Raw genomic sequence first — 18,271 nt, 5'->3', positions numbered from 1 at the left:
TGGTATAATTCGAAGCCCTGCACCATGTTGCCCTTGATTCCCCCAGTCTCTTTGGCACTGCACTGATGCCAGGGTGATGCACTCACCTATCCTCAGTCGTTCAGCCTATCTTCCCGTGTCATTAGGGGGGGGTCAGATGCTTCGTTTGTCGATGGACAGGAGGACCTGGTCACATGCCGAGCTTGTATGATCCAAAGCCCCAGCCAAAAGGTTGTTGAAAGAAGATTCAATATTAACCCTCAAATGGCAATTAGATAAATGCTAAAAGAGGGGAAAAAATGCACTGGACAAAGAGCAGGGGAGAGCAATGAATGAGCAGCTTTTTCAAAACTGAGCTGAATGCCCTCCCTGCCATGTTGTAAGTGTTTTTGAACGTTGTAGCCATGCTGGGACGTAAAAATATGAGAAAGTCATTCTGCCAAGCTCTGCTGCCATTCAACAAACTCATAACCGATGTGTTTCTTCATCCATCTCCCTCAGCTCCATTTCCTTTTATACTTCTGGCAGGCAAAACCTGTCAATCTCAGGTTAAGAATTATTACTTTGCAGTGCAGTAGTGGAGCTGCTGACACTGGTCTTCGGTGCTACAGATGTGATATTACAAAGCCCACAGCCACAAACCATCAGACTCAGCTGTTTCTGGGTTGGATGACGGGAATCTCAGGGGGTTGGGGGAGTTGGATGACAGGAATCTCGTGGGGGGGGTGAGGGGGGTGGGGGAGGATGGAAAAGTGAGATAATTCCCTCCACACTTTAGCTAAAGATACTTGCAAAGAATTCAGCTTTGTCTTCTCCACACAGGTTGAGAGCTCCATCTTGGCTGAGGATGAAACATCCACGAAGCCTCTTTCTTTTGTTGGCTGTCTGCCACCATTCTCGACTAGATGTGGTAGGATGGTAGACCTTTGCCTTAATCTTCTGGTTATGGACTTCCTTGAGTCTTTAAGTTTGTTCATGAGTTGGATCTCACTGTGTTGTAACTCCAGTGCAGTGAATCCACAGGTTCCCCATTACTGTTATATCCTTCCTATTAAAGGATGCCAGAACTGCGAATGATAGTCCAGCTGGACACTACTGCTTTTCCTATATGTCAGCCTCCGCTACCTTCTTTACCAAGCCTCATGCCTTTTCTATATATTTATTTTCAGGATGTGAACATTGCTGACAAGGTGGGCATTTATTACCCATCCGTCATTGCCCCAAGAAAGTGGCTCCACAATTACAGGTTGCTGGTTTGATACAACATGGCTTGTTAAGGCACTTCAGAAAGCAGCTGAGGGTCTACTATATTTGTGTGGCTCTGGAGAAAAATGGGGACCCAGATGGGGTAAGAATGGTTGGTTTCCTTCATGAAAGGATCTTAGTGAATCAAGTGTGTTCATCGTGATTTTTATTGACCACAACTTTAGATGTCCAGATTCCTTAAAAACTGCTGTGGTGCAACTTGAACTCTTGTTCTGTGGATCATTAATTGTAACCATCTACCCTCCTGTACATCGTGTGTTCATTACTCCTCCATTTAAAATCTCACTGTCTTTTCCCTATTCTGAAGAGTATTCCTTGAATGTGTTTCTATTTAAACGGTATTTATCATTGTCAGCCCATCCTAATGTTATATCTCTAGCCTCCCACAATCCATATGATTTGGTTCATAGGAATCACTCATCATGTGGCTTCCACACCTTTTGTTAATTGTGTTGGGTCACTACAACCACATGACCTTTGACAGGTTTATGAGACATTCACTTTTTTTACCTGTCCATGAGCAGGTGGTGTTGAACCATCTTCTTGAATGGCTACAGTCCTTGGGGAGGGAGTTCCAAGGTTTAGAGCCAATGAAGACCAGTGATATGTTTCCCAGTCACGGTGGTGTACAACTTGCAGAGGAACCCTACACCACTGCCCTTGCCCTGTTGGTACAGGTTGTGGGTTTGGGAGGTGCTGGTGGAGTCTCCGAGTGGATAGAATACACTGCAGCCACTGTGCACTGGTGCTGGAGAGAACGAATGCTTAGGTGGTTGGTGGGATGGCAATCAAGCAGGCTGCTTTATCCTGGATGGTGCTGAGTTTCCTGAGAGTTGGACCTGCACTCATCCGGGCACTGGGGAATATTCCATTGCACTCCTGACTTGTGCTTTGTGGATAGTGGAAGAGCTTTGCAGTGTCAGGAGGTGAATCACTTGCCACAGGATAACCAGCCTGCGGTGTAGCCACAGATTCATGTGGCTGATCCACTTGAGTTTCTGGTCAGTGGTGATCCCAGGATAGTGTGGGACTCAGCGGTGGAAATGTAATTGTACATCAAGAGTAGGCAGTTGGAAACTCTCATGTTGGAGATGGTAATTGCTGGCACTTGTGTGGTGTGAATGTTACTTGTTCAGCCTGAGAACAACTGGCAGTTTAATTACTGCAGTCAAATCACAGAGTCCCACAAGGAAAGAATTCCCAGACCATCTTGCTGCATGACATCATCTGTCACTGATCCCCCATTCCCTGTGACTCTCCATGAACCCATTCAGCTGACAGGCAATACACACACAAAAACATGTTTTTCACACCTGTGTGTCTGAGAGCTTGTTATTCCCTGTCAGCCTGCTTGACAGCAGGTGGTTGTTGTGGAAACACTGAAGTCTCCCTAACCCTTTCTGACACACTTGATCCAGATTCATTTACAAATCCCAAGGTTTTTCTTCTCCTTCCACTCTTTATAACACCGCCTTACTGGCGGCCTTGGCTTAGTGGGAGCAACCTTTCTGCAGAGTCACAGAGTTGTGGGTTCGAACCCAGCTCCAGAGACCTTTTATTATTTAATCATTTACAAGATGTGGGTATTAACACACAGCGACTTTGTGAAGCTTTATTTAATGTGAAGCAATACTTCATCGTTAGTGAGATTAATCCAAGGTAATATGACACTTAACTTGCGCACAGACCTCTTACTGCCCGTCTCTAATTGCAGTTGAGAAATTGGTGACGGGCTGCTGTAATTCTTCTGATGAAGGTGCCCCCACAGTGTTGAGTGAAGAAGTTCAAGGATTTAGACCCAGCGATGATGAAGTGCAGATGACCGGAGACTGTTTTCTCAGGATGCAGAATCTATAATTGAGAGGCATAACTGCAAGAGAAAGGGTCCGTCATTTAGGACAGGGACGAGGAGAGATGTCATTTTCCCAAAGGTGGTGAATCTCTGGAGGTCTCCGCTCCCGTGGATTATCCATCACTGAGCACATTCAAGGGACAGATTTATGGGAACTTGGGGGATCAAAAGAAAAGGGGATGGGTGTGAAAGTGGATGATGTCGATGTTGATGCCATTCGGCCCCACGGTCTGCTTTCAGTTTTGATGTTCGGTGAGATGCTGCAATCATGGAATTGGAAGGATGTGACACTGGTGTCAGAATGAAGATGAGGGTCGATGATAAGCTCGAGTCGTAGAGAGACACAGCACAGAAACAGGCCCGTCAGCCCACACAGTCTGTGCCCATTTTTACACCAATCTTACCCTAACCCTTTTTATTCCCATCTACTCCCTCCAGATTCTACCACCCCTCTTCACACAAGGGGCGATTTACAGCGGCCAGTTCACCTGCCAGCCCACACATTTTTTGGGATGTGGGAGGAAAACAGAGCACCAGAGCTGAGGCAACACGCAAAGTGCTGGAGGAGCTCAGCGGGTCAGGCATCCACAGAGGGAAATGGACAGTTCACGTTTCAGGTCGAGACCCTTCATCTGGTCTGTAAAAGGGGAGATCGCCAGTGTGAAAAGGTGGAAGGAAGGGGTGGAGCAAGAGCTGGCAGGTGATAGGTGGATCCGGGGGAGGAGGGTTATAGGCAGATGAGGCAGTGCGGAGAGTGGGAATGGTGTCAGAAGCTGGGAGGTGATCGGTGGAAGTGACAAAGGGCTGAAGATGATGGAATCTGATCGGAGAGGAAGGTGGAGCCTGGAGTAAAGGGAGGGAGGTGGGGAGGGGAACTGGTGGGAGGAGGGTGTGGGTGACAGGCAGATGGAAATGGTGGGGTGATGGGGGCCAGGTGGATCTGGAGGAGAAAGGAAAAGGATAAAGGGGCAGAGGGGGAGCAGTTGCCAGAAGTTTGAGAATTTGATGGTCACCAGAGCTGAGGGTGAGCTTGGGAGCAGAGAGATGAACACACGCTGAGCTGGAGATGCCCAGCTGAGCGCCTCCATTTACCCCCCCCCCCCCCCCGCATGTTGTTCTCATGGCCTGGCACCACAGGAGCTGCCACTCTCAGCACAGTGCAGCACCTCATACATCAACATCACCCAACCCTGCCCCTGCCCCTGCTCACCGCCGTGTCAAAGCATTGTTTTATTATGCCCAGTGTTCTGTTTCAGAACTCTGTCAGAAATTGTTAATGTGCAGGAATAAAACACAAACAAGGCCAAAGGCTCCGAGTGTTGTCCTGATCCAACACTATAAAACAAAAGCTGCCATTTCAACCTACTTAGTGGATGCATCAACATGATTAATGTTCCTTGGGTTTAACATCAATATCATTTTTTTCCCCTAATTTCTCGGGCAGGCATGACAATTCTCAGAGGACACTAATTTACTGGGCAATGCACAGTGTAAGGAACTGTGAAATTGTGTTACAAAGAGTGGACAACAATGTGATTTCTTATTCTATTAGTTTAAATCACAGTAACTTTCCCAGATCAAGAAGGTGATAGTGTGTTGGGTTCTTCTGGTCACCAAGCCACCTTGAGCTTTCATGGGATCTCCATTTGTAATATAAACAATCAGATGAACTGCAGAGCACAGAGTTGGTTTATTCCATTGATATTGGGAGGAATCTAATGCAATTTAGCACACAGTCTAACTTGAAAAATAAGTATTTTTAAAAATCTTCCTGAAAGTAAGATGAGTACAAGGAGCGATCTGGGAGAATTGGAGGAGGGAATGAATTGGGTCTAGTATATTAAGGGGGAAAGAATAACCAGGGTAAAAGTAGGGCCCATTATGGGCGACGGGGTCAATCTGTGTGTGGAGCCAGGTGAGGTCCTACGTGAATACTTTTTGTCGGTATTCATGAAGGAAACAGACTTTGTAGGTGGAGAATTCAGTGAAGGGCAGGCTGAAGTCCAGTGCAGGTCTCCATAAATAAAGAGGAGGTACTCAATGTCTTGGTGGACTTAGAGGTGGATAAATCCCCAGGAATGGATGGGATTTGTCCCAGACTGCTACAGGAGGAATGGAAAGGGATTGCTCGGGCTCTGGCTGAGATTTTTAAATCTTCACTGGACACAGAGTGAGATACCAGATGACTGGAGGACAGCAAGCGTGGTCACCCTATTCAAGGAAGGCAGCAGGTAAAAGCCTGGCAACTATAGACCTCTGCGCCTAACAGAAGTAATAGGGAAGATACTAAAAAAAAATTCTGAGGGAGACGATTAATGATCATTAGAAATGACATGGCTTTTACAAGGGTAGAACCTGTCTGACCAATTTGATTGAACTCTTTGAGGAGGTAACAAAGTGTATCAGTGAGGGCAGGGCACTAGATGTGATGTACATGGACTTTGACAAAGCCTTTGACAAGGTCCCACGTGGGAGACTGGTTCAAAAGGTGAGGGACTGTGGAATCCAGGGCAAGTTGACAAACTGGATCCTAAATTGGCTTGGCAATAGGAGACGGAGAGGGTTGTTTTTGCGACTGGACGGCTGTGACTAATGACGTCCTACTAGGACTGGTGCTGGGAACCTTGCTGTTTATCATGTACGTGAATGACTTGGATGTGGATGTGGATGTGGGAGGCAAAAGCAGTAGGTTCACAGATGACATGAAGGTCATTGGAGTTATTGATAGTGTGCGAGGTCATCTTGTTGCAAAAAGCTATCAATGTGTTAGTGAAATCGGGTCTTGGCAAAATTCAAAATGGCAGATGGAGTTCAATCTAGACAAATGTGAGGTGATGCATTTTGCGAGCACTAATAAGGCTAGGACATAAATCTTAGATCACCCAATCTGTGTTTAGTTTCTCCAGTGTAGAGGGGACCACGATGTGAACACTGTCTTAAGTATACTAGACTGGAAGAAGCTCAAGTGAATCGCTGCTTCACCTGGAATGATTGTTTGGGTCAAATCCAACACACTCCTTCTTCCAATTTATTCCGTCTCCCTTCCAACTCATAGATAGAATTACAGCATCATAGGGAGTATTAAGGAACAGAGGGACCTTGGAGTACAAGTTCATAGATCATTGAAGGTTCATTGCAGGTAGATAACATGATTAGGAAGGCATTTGGATACCAGTCTTCATTAGTTGAGGTCTTGAATACAGATGCAGGGAGGTTATGCTTGGTCATAAAACCTTGGCTAGTCCTCAACTGGAGCACCGTGTACAGTTCAGATCACCATGTTATGGGAAGGATGTGATAGCACCGGAGAGGATGCAGGGGAGATTCACCAGAGTGTTACCTGGGACGGAGCAGTTCAGTTATGAGGAGAGACTGGAGAAGCTGGCTCTGTTCTCCTGGAGGTGAGGACATTAAGAGGGACGTGACTGAGGTATATAAAATTACGAGTAATACAGACAGGGTAGACTACAGGATCGTTTTCTGCATCGGAAGATAAATCTAGAGGGCCATAGGGTTGGGGAAAGGGGAAGAGATTTAGAGGGGATATGAGATAGACTTTCTTCATCCAGAGAGTGGTAAGTACCTGGAATGCAATACCTGAAAGAGTGCTTGAAGCTGGGTCACTGCCAGCATTTAAGAAGTGTCTAAATGGCCACTTGAATTACCCAGGCAAAGAGGGCTATGGACCAAGCGCTGGGCAATAGGATTAATACAGAGGAGTGTCCACTGGTCAGCATGGACAAGTTGGACCAAGTGGTCTGTTTCCATGCTGTACAATTCTATGATTCTATAATTCTATCTGTGAGTTGGAAGGGAGACGGAATAAATTGGAAGAAGGAGTGTGTTGGATTTGACCCAAACAATCATTCCAGGTGAAGCAGCGATTCACTTGAGCTTCTTCCAGTCTAGTATACTTCATTCAGTGTTCATATCGTGGTCCCTCTACACTGGAGGAACCAAACACGGCTTTGCACAACACCTGCACTCAGCCTACAGGGGTGATCCTGAACCTCCTGTTGCATGCCACTTTAATCCGCAATCCCACTCCCATTCTGACCTGCCCATCTGCAGCCTCCCCCACTGCCATGGTGAGGCTCAGTGTAAACCAGAAGAACATCTCTTCTTCCATCTGGGCACTTTGGAATGAACGTTGAATTTTCCAACTTCAGGTAACTGCTCTCCTATCATTTCCTAATTTCATGCTTTCTCATCCTGTTACTTTAAGATGCCATATTAACAGTCACTGCTTATGCTCCTTGTTACCTGGTCTGTCACGACCTTTCTCCAGAGGGAAATTAGGACAGAGGTGAGGACAGAGATGAGGAAAAACTTCTTCTCCCAGAGGGTTGTGAATTTGTGGAATGCACTGCCTCAGAGGGCAGTGGAGGCCAATTCTCTGGGCACTTTCAAGAAGGAGCTAGATAGGTTTCATATAGATAGGGGAATCAAGGGATATGGGGACAAGGCAGGAACAGGATATTGATTGTTGAGGATCAGCCATGATCTCAAAATGGCGGTGCAGACTCGAAGGGCCGAATGGTCTACTTCTGCTCCTATTGTCTATTGTCTATTTCAGGTCGACACTGTTGACTGTCCATTTCCCTCCACAGATGCTGCCTGACCTGCTGAGTTCCTCCGGCATTTTGTTTTTGCTCCAGATTCCAGCATCTGCCTCTCTTGTGTCTCCATAACCTATCTCCATATAGTCTATTGCCAAGCACCTCTCTCCTCTCCCAGCTCTGCTCTGATAACTGACACCCTCCACTCTCCCCACTCCCCCAGTTCTGAGGAAAGGTCACAGACCTGAAACGTTGACTGGTTTCTCTTTCCACAGATGCTGCTTGACTGGCTGAGTTCTTCTAGCATGTCTGCTTTTGTTTCAAAGAAGAGTAGCGAGAGTTTTAAACAAAGTGATTGGAGGCTGAAGGAGGGAGATGGATTGCCCATCCGACTGTGGCCTTGCTCGGTTTGCAATAATGTAGTGCACTGAGGGCTGAGCATGACTGAAGGTCAATACCCAAGTGCCTGTACTTTCTCTCAGCAGCAGCTGGTGCACGAGCAGTAACAGTTTCAAGTTGTTTTCATGGCATCTGATTGGAATGTCAACCATCCATTGTCATCGGATATTGAACAAAGTCTGGCACCGATGCGTACATCAGTGTGAGAAAGCGAACACTCACTGAGTGAAAGATTGCTTAAGAGTGAAATAATCAAGCAGGCATTGATTGCTTGGGTTTATTGGAAAGTGAATATAGTCTTTAATCAGCAATAGATTAAGTCTTCAAAGAATCCATTTAATTCTTTGAAACTACAGAAACTAAGTAAAACCATTAGGGAGATTAAATTCATCAGGAGGTGTCCTGAATTCTTGCCTCAATCATGAGGGTTCAATTCTTGTTTAAAAAGCTTTACTACCATCTCAGAATCCTTTACAACTGATGAAGTACTTTTGAACTGGAAGAAACTCAGTAACCAATCCGCACACAGCAAGTTCACAGAAACAAGACAGTGAAGATGATCGGACGGGTGACATCGTGAAGCAGCAGGTAGTGCTGCTGCCTCACAGCTCCAGAGACTCGACTTCAGTCCTGACCTCTGGTGCTGTCTGTGTGGAGTCTACATGTTCTCTCTGTGACCACGTGGGTTTTATCCAGGTGCTCCAGTCCCCTCTCACATCCCAAAGACATGCGGGTTGGTAAGTTAACAGGTTACTTTAAATTGCTCCTAGTGCAGGTGATGGCAGGAGAACCGGGGCGGTAGTTAACAGTATGAGAAAGGGGATCAGTTAAAGGGAAATATGTGAGCAAATGGGGTTGATGGGATTGTTCTGAGAGCCGGCATTGACTCAGTGGGCTGAATATCTTTCTTCTAAGTTGTTAAAATGAGATGAGATTATATATTGACTACTTGTTGCAGGTCTCCATGACTGCATTGTTAGGAGTGACCCCCGCACAGTCCCTGCAGAGATGAAACCCTGTCTTCACACTGATCGCAACCTCTCCCTACATAGCATGGCCATCAGAAGAAGGTCTTCCAACATTATGACAGGTGAATGGCCATGTGACAAAGCCTGTCAGTCAGTGGTGTCTGGGGAGAAGACCCTGACACACGAGCAGCAAACTGAACCACTCCAGTTACAGCACACTGTTCAAGAAGAGAGAGAGAGAGAGAGAAGGAAAAAAGAAAAGAAAAGGGGAAGTACAGACCAGTTAACCTGACATCAGCAGTAGCGGAAATGGTCAAATTTGTTACTAAGGAAATAATAACAGGATTGGGTGGAGTCAAAATGGATTTATGAAAGGCAAATCAGTTTTGAAAAATGTTTCTTCAAAAATTGCGACAAGCAGAATTGTTGTGTGAACCAGTGGTGTATTTGGAATTTGTGTGCCAGAGAAAATGATATTAAAATTAGGGTGCATGGTATTGGGGGTAACACACTGGCGTGGATTGGTTAATGGAGAGAGGACAGAGTAGCAATAAATGGGTTGTTTTCGGTTGGATGCCTGTGCCTGTTGAGGTGCCGCAGGGATCAGTCCTCGGGCCCAGCTGTTCACAGTCAATATTAATGATTTGGATGAGGGGATAAGATGAAATAGGTTCAAGAAGGACAAAAAAAGAATGCAAGAAATACTCACGTTAATCAGCATCAGTAGGGAGAGAAACAAGGTCAATATTTCAGGTCAATGACCCTTTGTCAGAACTATTAACTCCAAGTTCTAATATGTAATGTATCCATGTCGGCTGATGGTACAACGCTGGGTCCCAATGGGGGTCGTGAGGGAATATAGACCGGCTAGGTGAAAGGGCAAGGACAAGGCAGATGAAATGTAACGTGGAAAAATGTGAGGTCATCCACCTTAGTAGAAAAAAACCACAAAGGTGGAGTGTCTTTTAAATGGTGAGAGATTGAAAGGTGCTGGTGTTCAGAGGGGCCCGGGTATCTTTGTACATGAAACACAAGAGGTTAGTATGCAGGTTCAGCAAGTAATTAAGAAAGTGAACAGTATGTTGACCTTTATTGCAAGAGGGATTAAGTACAAAACAGACACTTCTTGTTCCAGTTATAGCTTCTACTCCTTCTCAGCCTGCCCCTGGGGATTGATGACTTATTTCCACTAATTTCGTGGCTGGTGAAGCCAATGTGGGAACCGCAGACTCTGCCACAGATGGGGCAGGAGGTGTCCGACAGAGCAGGTGAGAGGTGATGCACTGCCTCTGCCACATGCAGAGTCTCCGTGTGCTTCCAGTGCTGCCACCTGGTTCTCAGTACCCTCTCAAGTGCTCCTTCCCTACTTTGAGCCGTCATGGGCCAGAGATCAGTGGGGATGTTGCACTTCTTCAAGAAGGACTTGAGAATATCCGTGAATCTCTTCCTCCATCCACCTTGTGATCTCTTCCCATGACAGGCTTGGGACACAACATCTCGTTTCAAGAGTCTGGTATCTGGCCAACATGGTCTGCCCAACAGAGCCATCTCGGACCTCAATACTGATGCCATTGTCCTGGGAGAGGATGCTGATGATGGTTTGCTCTTCCTTCCAATGGATTTGGAGGACTTTGTGGGGACAACGTTGGTGATATTTTTCTGGTGCCTTAACTTGCCCCCTGTGGGCAGTCTAGGTCAAGGAGGGCAGGGATCACTGCTGCCTGGTAGACCATGAGCTTTTTGCCTTGTCTGAGGTCCAGGTCCTCAATTAACCAAAGGCGGTTTTGGCACATTGAAGGTGGTGGTGAATTTCACCACTGGGATCTGCCTTCATCAAGAGGTGGCTCCCGGTGTATGGGAAGTGCTTCATGTTATCCACGGTCTCACCATGAACCTTCACTGTCGAAGGACAGTGTGATGCAGTGTGGGCAGGTTGGTAGAGAACCTCTGTCTTGTTGAGTGTCAGCTCCAATTATGTTGGACCCAGGTGAGACCCCATCTGGAATACTGTTTATGCCTGATCTCCCTGCCTGAGGAAGATTTCACTCGCAACAGAAGGATGCAGCAAAGGTTCACTGTTCATTGATTCCTGGGATTGCCAAATGAGGAAAGATTAAACGGACCAGGCCTGTACTCTCTTAAGTTTAAAAGAAAGGGAGATAAAATACAAAACTTCTTGGTAACGCACCAACACTAACTAACGTGGCAAAGCTCTAGTCATTCTTGGGATTGTTAAACTATAATGGGCAATTCCTCACCACCCTGTCAATCTTGTCACAGGCACTCCTTGAACTGTTGCAAGCTGAGGCCAGGTGAACTTGGTCTCTGCGGAGCAAAGGTACATCTTAGCAATGCAAGCACTGACTTTTGAACTGTGAATGGCTGGCACACTGCAATTTGGAGAAGCCTCCAAGACTTGCTTGTGCTGCAACCCCCACATGCAATCATCCCGCATGTACTACCCTCAGGTGTGGAACACCCAATCGCTTTCCATTCCAGAACTTACACTTCCATTGAAAAAGGAGCACTGAGCATAACCTTTGGGGTCAAGAAATTTCAGAAATATTTGTATAGTCGAAAATTCAGCAGATCACAAACCCTGCTGACCACTGCAGCATTGAGAACACACCTCTGGGCATCGACCTTGTCGGCTAAGACCATGAAGTCGAGTGTAGACCTTCTCAGGACCACTGAAAAATCATTCAGGAGGTGATGATAATGAAGCAGTATTTCAAGTGTTGCAAATTGGGGACCCAGCTGTTACAGCAAGCAGAGTTGGAGCAGAAACAAGGCAGGATCCTGTCCTTTTAAATGTCATGAATTTAACCCTGATGGACTGGCCCAGTTTCAACACTGCATCCTACCTTTGATAAAAGCGACCAGCTGTGCACAGATCCAGGCTGTATTCTGTGGGGTTCCAGAGACGCGATACCTCCAAAGTTCAGGAAATGGTTACTGGCTCACCTGCCGGAGGACCACCCCAATGTTTCTAACACAAAGGCCTTGGCCCAGGATTTCCTCTGGTGGCCAGTACTGCATCAAGATGGACAGAAGTTTGTGAGCCAGCGTGCGCCCCGTGAGGCTATCTTTACCCTTCTGCATCCGTGTTCCTGAGATACTGCACCGTGGGACTGCATTCACATGGACTGTGGCAAAGTGGACAGACATGTTGCTCCTTCTGCATTATGTATAACAAAGGTTATTACAATCTAATAAAAATGTATAAAATTCTGAGAGGAATTGGCAGGGTGGTTGCAGAGTGGCTGTTTATCATGCTTGGAAAGTGTTAAACTAATGTGATAGCGTCAAGATAAAGGGTCAGACATTTAGAAATCTGCCCTCTGCTTGCAATAGATGAGTGGGAAATACTTTAGAACATAGAATGGTACAGCATAGGAACAGGCCCTTCGGCCCACAACGTCTGTGCCGAACACTATGCCAAATTAAACTAAATCTCTCCTGCCTGCACGTGATCCATATCCCTCCATTCCCTGCATCTTCATGTATCCATTGAAAAGTCTCTTAAACATCACTATCATACCTGCTTCCAATTTGGACCTGTTTGCTAATCTTTGTAATTCTTTTCTCCAGAAGACTGTAGATGGTTAGTCACTGGGAGTTCTCAAGACTTAGATCATTTTAATTTTAGACTTAGATCATTTTAATTTTGGGCATTCAGAAATCCATGGGATATGGGGGTTGGGTGGGATAAGGTTTATTGTCATCCATTTCTGAACGGCAGAGGTCAATAGCCTATACCTGCTGCTACTTCTCATGTCTGATGTCCCAAACCACGAGTTGTGCAGTGTACCTTAACAGGCCTGACTCTGAGACACACGTACTCACCAGACAAGAGCGAGGTGCCCCCTGCAATGTTTGCAGTAAGTCCACATAGACCCTCCATAAAATTAGTTTTTTGAAAGCCATTCAGGGACTTGATAGAGGTAAACAAAGTTATGAGGGAAATAGATAGGGTGGATAATGAGAAACCTTTTCCCATCACAGAGGCATCTAAAATTAGAAAGGTGGAGAAAGAGGGTTGGAGAGAGTCTGAGGAAAAATTCTTTCACCCAGAGGGTGGTTGAAATCTGGAATGAACTGGCTGAGAAGGTGGTGGAGGCAGGTACTCTCACATTTAAAAAGCATCTCGACAAGCACTTGAATCACCAGAAGGCTATGGACCAAATGCTGGTAAATAGGATTAGGACAGGTGGGTACTTGACGGTTGGCATGGATACGGGGTTGGAAGGGCCCAGCTCTGTGATTCCAAGACTAAAACCAGCCTGAGACCAATTGACGATGACGTTGGATGGGAAGAGATGAAAGATTCTATCACCTCAACTACCGGAAAAATCTGTGTGACAAATTAATAATCTTGCTTCATAGCTTTTCCTTTGAAATATGATTTCAGTTCTGATGGCTGCTGGGACCTTGAGACTGTGTAATTGCTCACAGAAAGAGCCTTAACTCGACTCAAGCAGTGAAACTGAGCCATTGTCCACAACCGAGCTGATGGAGTGTGACAACATACAAAGGAGATGAAACGGCATCTTATGCCCGCAGGCTCTGCTCCTACCTTCTGCCCAGCTGAACACTTGGCACTGGCTCATTGCCCAGTCTCACTTCCTGTAAATCAAGTAGGTTTTCAGTTTGAGGAGCTGTGTATTTTCTCCATTTGATTTTCAATTACTTAAACTGGCTCATTAACCATTAAATGCTGAGAGGTTATCAAACGTACTCAGACTTCACAAGTAATCCCTGAGATGGCTCCTGAGCAATTGTAAATTACTTTGAAATTCACTCTCAATTGTCTTGAAGTATTCAGAGATTTTCTTCAGTGCTTTGTGAATCTTATCACTTTAAGCAGAATGTCACCAAGCCTAAAAGGATTGAAATAAAGGGTTAAAAGTAGCATTGACTAATCTTACATTCCTATGAGCATGGATTAAGGAGGAATTAATTGATTGAGGGTTTGATAGGGTTTTGTATTTTCATATTTCCTTATGAGTTCAGCCTATTGAGCATGGATAGGCACATAGGGTTGTAATATAATAGCTATCACGCAAACATGGTTGAGGGATGGGCAGGACTGGCAGCTCAATGTTCCAGCGTGGAGGTAAGAGAGAGGGGGAGTTGCACTATTGAGTACGGAGAACATCACAGCAGCACTTAGAGAGGGTATCCTGGGGTGAACGTGCAGTGAGGCTATATGGGTAGAGCTTAGAAATATAAAAGGGATTATCACTATGATGGGATTACACGGAAGGACCCCAACAGTCATCAGAAATTAGCGAGCATGAGTGTGGAGAAATCACAGTGTGTGTAGGAATAGTAGGGCTGTAATAGTAGGTGACTTTAACTTCCCTAATATTGATCAGGACTGCCATAGTTCCAAGGGGTTAAATGGAATAGAATTTGTTAAGTGTGTCTTGGAAAGATTTCTGAAGGAATATATAGGTGACCCTACTAGAGAAGGGGCTACACTTGACCTTCTCTTAGAAAATGAAACGGAGCAAGTGGTTGATGTGTCAGTGAGGGAACCTTTGGAGCCAGTGACCATAATTCTACTAGTTTCAAGATAGTCATGGGAAAAGTTAGGACTGGTCCTCAGCTTAAAATCCTAAATGGGGAAAGGTTCATTTCAATGGCATCAGACAGGAAATATCAAAGTTGATTGGGAGGTGCTGTGACACTTGGCAACTAGGAGGCTTTTAAAAGTGAGATAAGAGTTCAGGGCCAATATGTTCTCATTAGAGTGAAGGGCAAGACTGGCAAGTTTAGGGAAACTTGGTTGATAAGGGATATTGAGTTTCAGGTCAGGAAAAAGGAGCATACGTCAGGCATAAGCAGCTGGGATTGTCAGCCCCTTGCAGAGTATAAGGGATATAGGAGTACACTTAAGAAGGAATGTAGGAGAGCAAAAAGGGGCCATGAGATATCCCTGGCAGATGGGATAAAGAAGAATCCTAAAAGATTCTACAAATATATTAAGGGCAAAAGGGTAGGTTATTAAGGATGAATGGGTTTCCTTAAGGATCAGTGTGGTAAGCTTTGTGTGGAGCCATGGGAAATGGGTGAGGTCTTAAATGTATATTTATTGTCTGTATTTCCCGTGGAGAAGGACATGGAAGCGAGTGAGTTCAGGGGAGGGAACAATGATATCTTGGAGCATCTCAATGTTACAAAGGAGGGGATGTTAGGGGGCCTTGAAGGTGGATAAATCCCTGGGACCTGACCAGGTGTATACTGGAATGTTATGGGAAGCAAGGGAAGAGATAGCTGGGGCCTTGGCAGAGATTTTTATATCTTTGAGGTACCGGAAGACTGGAGGCTAGCTAATGTTGTGCCTTTCTTTAAGTAATGCAGCAGGGATAAGCCATAACTACAGACAGGTAGGCTTTACATCAGTGGTGGGAGAGTTATTGGAAAAGATTCTGAGGGACAGGATTTGTTTACATTTGGAAAGGCAGGGAATAATTAGGGATAGTCAGCATGGCTCTGTGCATGGGAGATCATGTCTCATAAATTTGATTGAGTTTTTTGAAGAGGTGACCAAGAGGATTGACGAAGTCATGGTGGTAGATGTTGTCAACATGAACTCTAGCAAGGCCTTTGACAAGGTGCCGCATGGTAGACTGGTCCGGGAGGTTAGAACATATGGGATCCTGGGTGAGATAGCAAATTAGATGCAAAATTGGCTTGGTGGTTGGAGCAGAAGGTGGTAGCAGAGGTCTGTGACCTGTGGTGTGCCACAGGGATCAGTGCTGGGTCTTCTGTTGTTTGTCATATATACATTAATGACTTGGATGAGAATGTAGGTGACATGAATTGTAAGTCTGCAGATGACACCAAAATTGGTGGTATAGTGGACAGTGAAGAAGGTTGTAGAAGGTGACAGTAGGATATTGATCAACTGGGAAAATGGGCAAAGGAATGGCCGATAGAAGTCAACCCAGACAAGTGCAAAGTAATGCATTTTGGGAAGTTAAATCAGTGCGGGACGTACACCGTGAGTGGCAGGGCCTTGGGGAGTGTTGTTGAAAAGAGAGACTTTGGATACAAGTAAATAGTTCCCTGAAAAGTGGAAAGCAGGTAGACAGGGTGGTGACGGAGTGTGTGGCATAATTCCCTTCATTGGTCAAGGCACTGAGTACAAGTGTTGGCCACACTTGGAATATTGTGTGCAGTTCTGTTCATCGTACTACAGCGAAGGAGTAGTGAAACTGGAGAGGGGGCAGAAAATATTCACAAGGTTGTTGCCTGGACTGGAGGGCTTGAGTGTTTGCATAGGCTGGCTCTGTTTTCCCCAGAGCAAAGGAGGCTGAGAGGTGACACGATAGAGGGATATCAAATTATGAGAGGCATAGATAGGGTACATAGTCAGTTTGCTTCCCATAGTAGGGGTGTTTAAAACTAGAGGCGTAGTTTTAAAGTGAGAGAGAGGAGGTTTAGAGGGGATCTGAAGGGTAGATTTTTCACACAAATAGTTGGTCTCTGGAATGAGCTGCCAGAGGAGGTGATGGGGCAGAAACAGTAACAACATTTAAGAAGCATCTGGACAGGTACGTGAATGAGCAAGGCACAGGGGAATAGGGAATTAATGTAGGCAAGTGAGATTGGTACAGATAGACACGATGGCCGGCAGGGACAAGGTGGGCCAAAGGGCCTGTTTCTATGCAATACAACTCTGTAACTATTACTCTATGAGGTTACGCAAACTCTCAGAGGAATCCCATCATCGCATTTATTTCCCTGCAACCTATTCTCTTGTACATGCCCATTCGCATCTGCCTGGGGTATTACACTCTTACACTAGGGGCAATTTACAGTAGCCAATTAACCTCCATGGTCACAGGGAGAAAGTGCAAACTCCACACAGACAGCAGTGAGGTTAAAATCAAACCTGGGTAGCTGAAGCTGTCCTATCTACAGTGTGACTGTTCTATTCCTTTGGTTGATAAAGACAGACCATTTCTTCAACTGGGGAGTCCAAGGCTGGGGAGCATAACCTTAAAATGAGTGCTAGGCAGCTCAGAGGTGATGTCAGGACTGAGGTGGACAGATTGTCGTTGGGTCTGTGCATTGCAGGATATGAAACCAACACTGATAGACTGAAATGAGAAACATTCAGCCATGATCTAATTCAATGGAGATCATGGATAGGCGGTGAATAATCCCACCTGTCCCTGTGATGGGACAAATGTCTTTCACTACACTGGGTTGATTTTGAATCTATCTCAAAAAGACAGCACTCAGGAGACCCAAAAAGGGGTGAGGGAAATATCACAAGACTACCCAAGAGGTACATACACCCATTCTCCAATTCTAAGGTGAAGAGGGCCTAGTTATCTACTTAAGCTGTGTGCTCCCCCTTCTTTGTATCAGTTCTGTTTTCAATGTCTTCTCTCTTGAGGCAACTTACTCAATGTCATTGCACCTTTATTCACTGTGTGGTGAATGTGCCTGCAGCTAGACAGTACCAGAGAGGAGTGAATTGTCTCCATTTACCTGCTGAGCTATATGCGTACAGGAGCTGACAATGAGTCGTGCACACACACACACACACACACACACACACACACACACACACACACACACACACACACACACACACACACACACACACACACACACACACACAGGCCATACAGTACCAGACAGAAACACATTGTTCCCTGTTAGCTGCTGTTCACTGTTCATGTACACACACTAATCTAAGCCACTCCCAGTCTGTAGGGCACCAGTAGTGGTGAATCAATTCCCTTTATCCACTGCATGGTTTAATGTGTACAGCAGGTAAAAGTGAGACAATCACGCTGAATGGTACCGATGTAAGTGAATTGTTCCCTTTTAAACAATGTTCTCTATGCCTTTTGTTTATTGTGGTGTTGAACGGGGTTTTTACATGTGATAGACTAAGTAAAATCTATTATTCCAGCTCTACTCTTTTGGAGGCTCGTTATCTGAATAAGATATAAGATATTTATTTATTAGTCACATGTACATTGAAACACACAGTGAAACGCATCTTTTAGCATCACTGAGAATGTGCTGGGGACAGCCCGCAAGTGTCGCCACTCTTCCGGCACCAGCATAGCATGCCCACAGCTCCTAACCTGTACGCCTTTGAAATGTGGGAGGAAACCCACGCAGACATGGGGAGAACATACAAACTCCTTACAGACAGCGGCAAATTGAACCTGGGTCGCTGGCACTGTCATAGCGTTACGCTAACCGCTACACTACCA

This window comes from Pristis pectinata, chromosome 23 (assembly GCF_009764475.1).
Source record: "Pristis pectinata isolate sPriPec2 chromosome 23, sPriPec2.1.pri, whole genome shotgun sequence".
Lineage (NCBI taxonomy): Eukaryota > Metazoa > Chordata > Chondrichthyes > Rhinopristiformes > Pristidae > Pristis > Pristis pectinata.
This window is presented reverse-complemented; position numbering follows the sequence as displayed.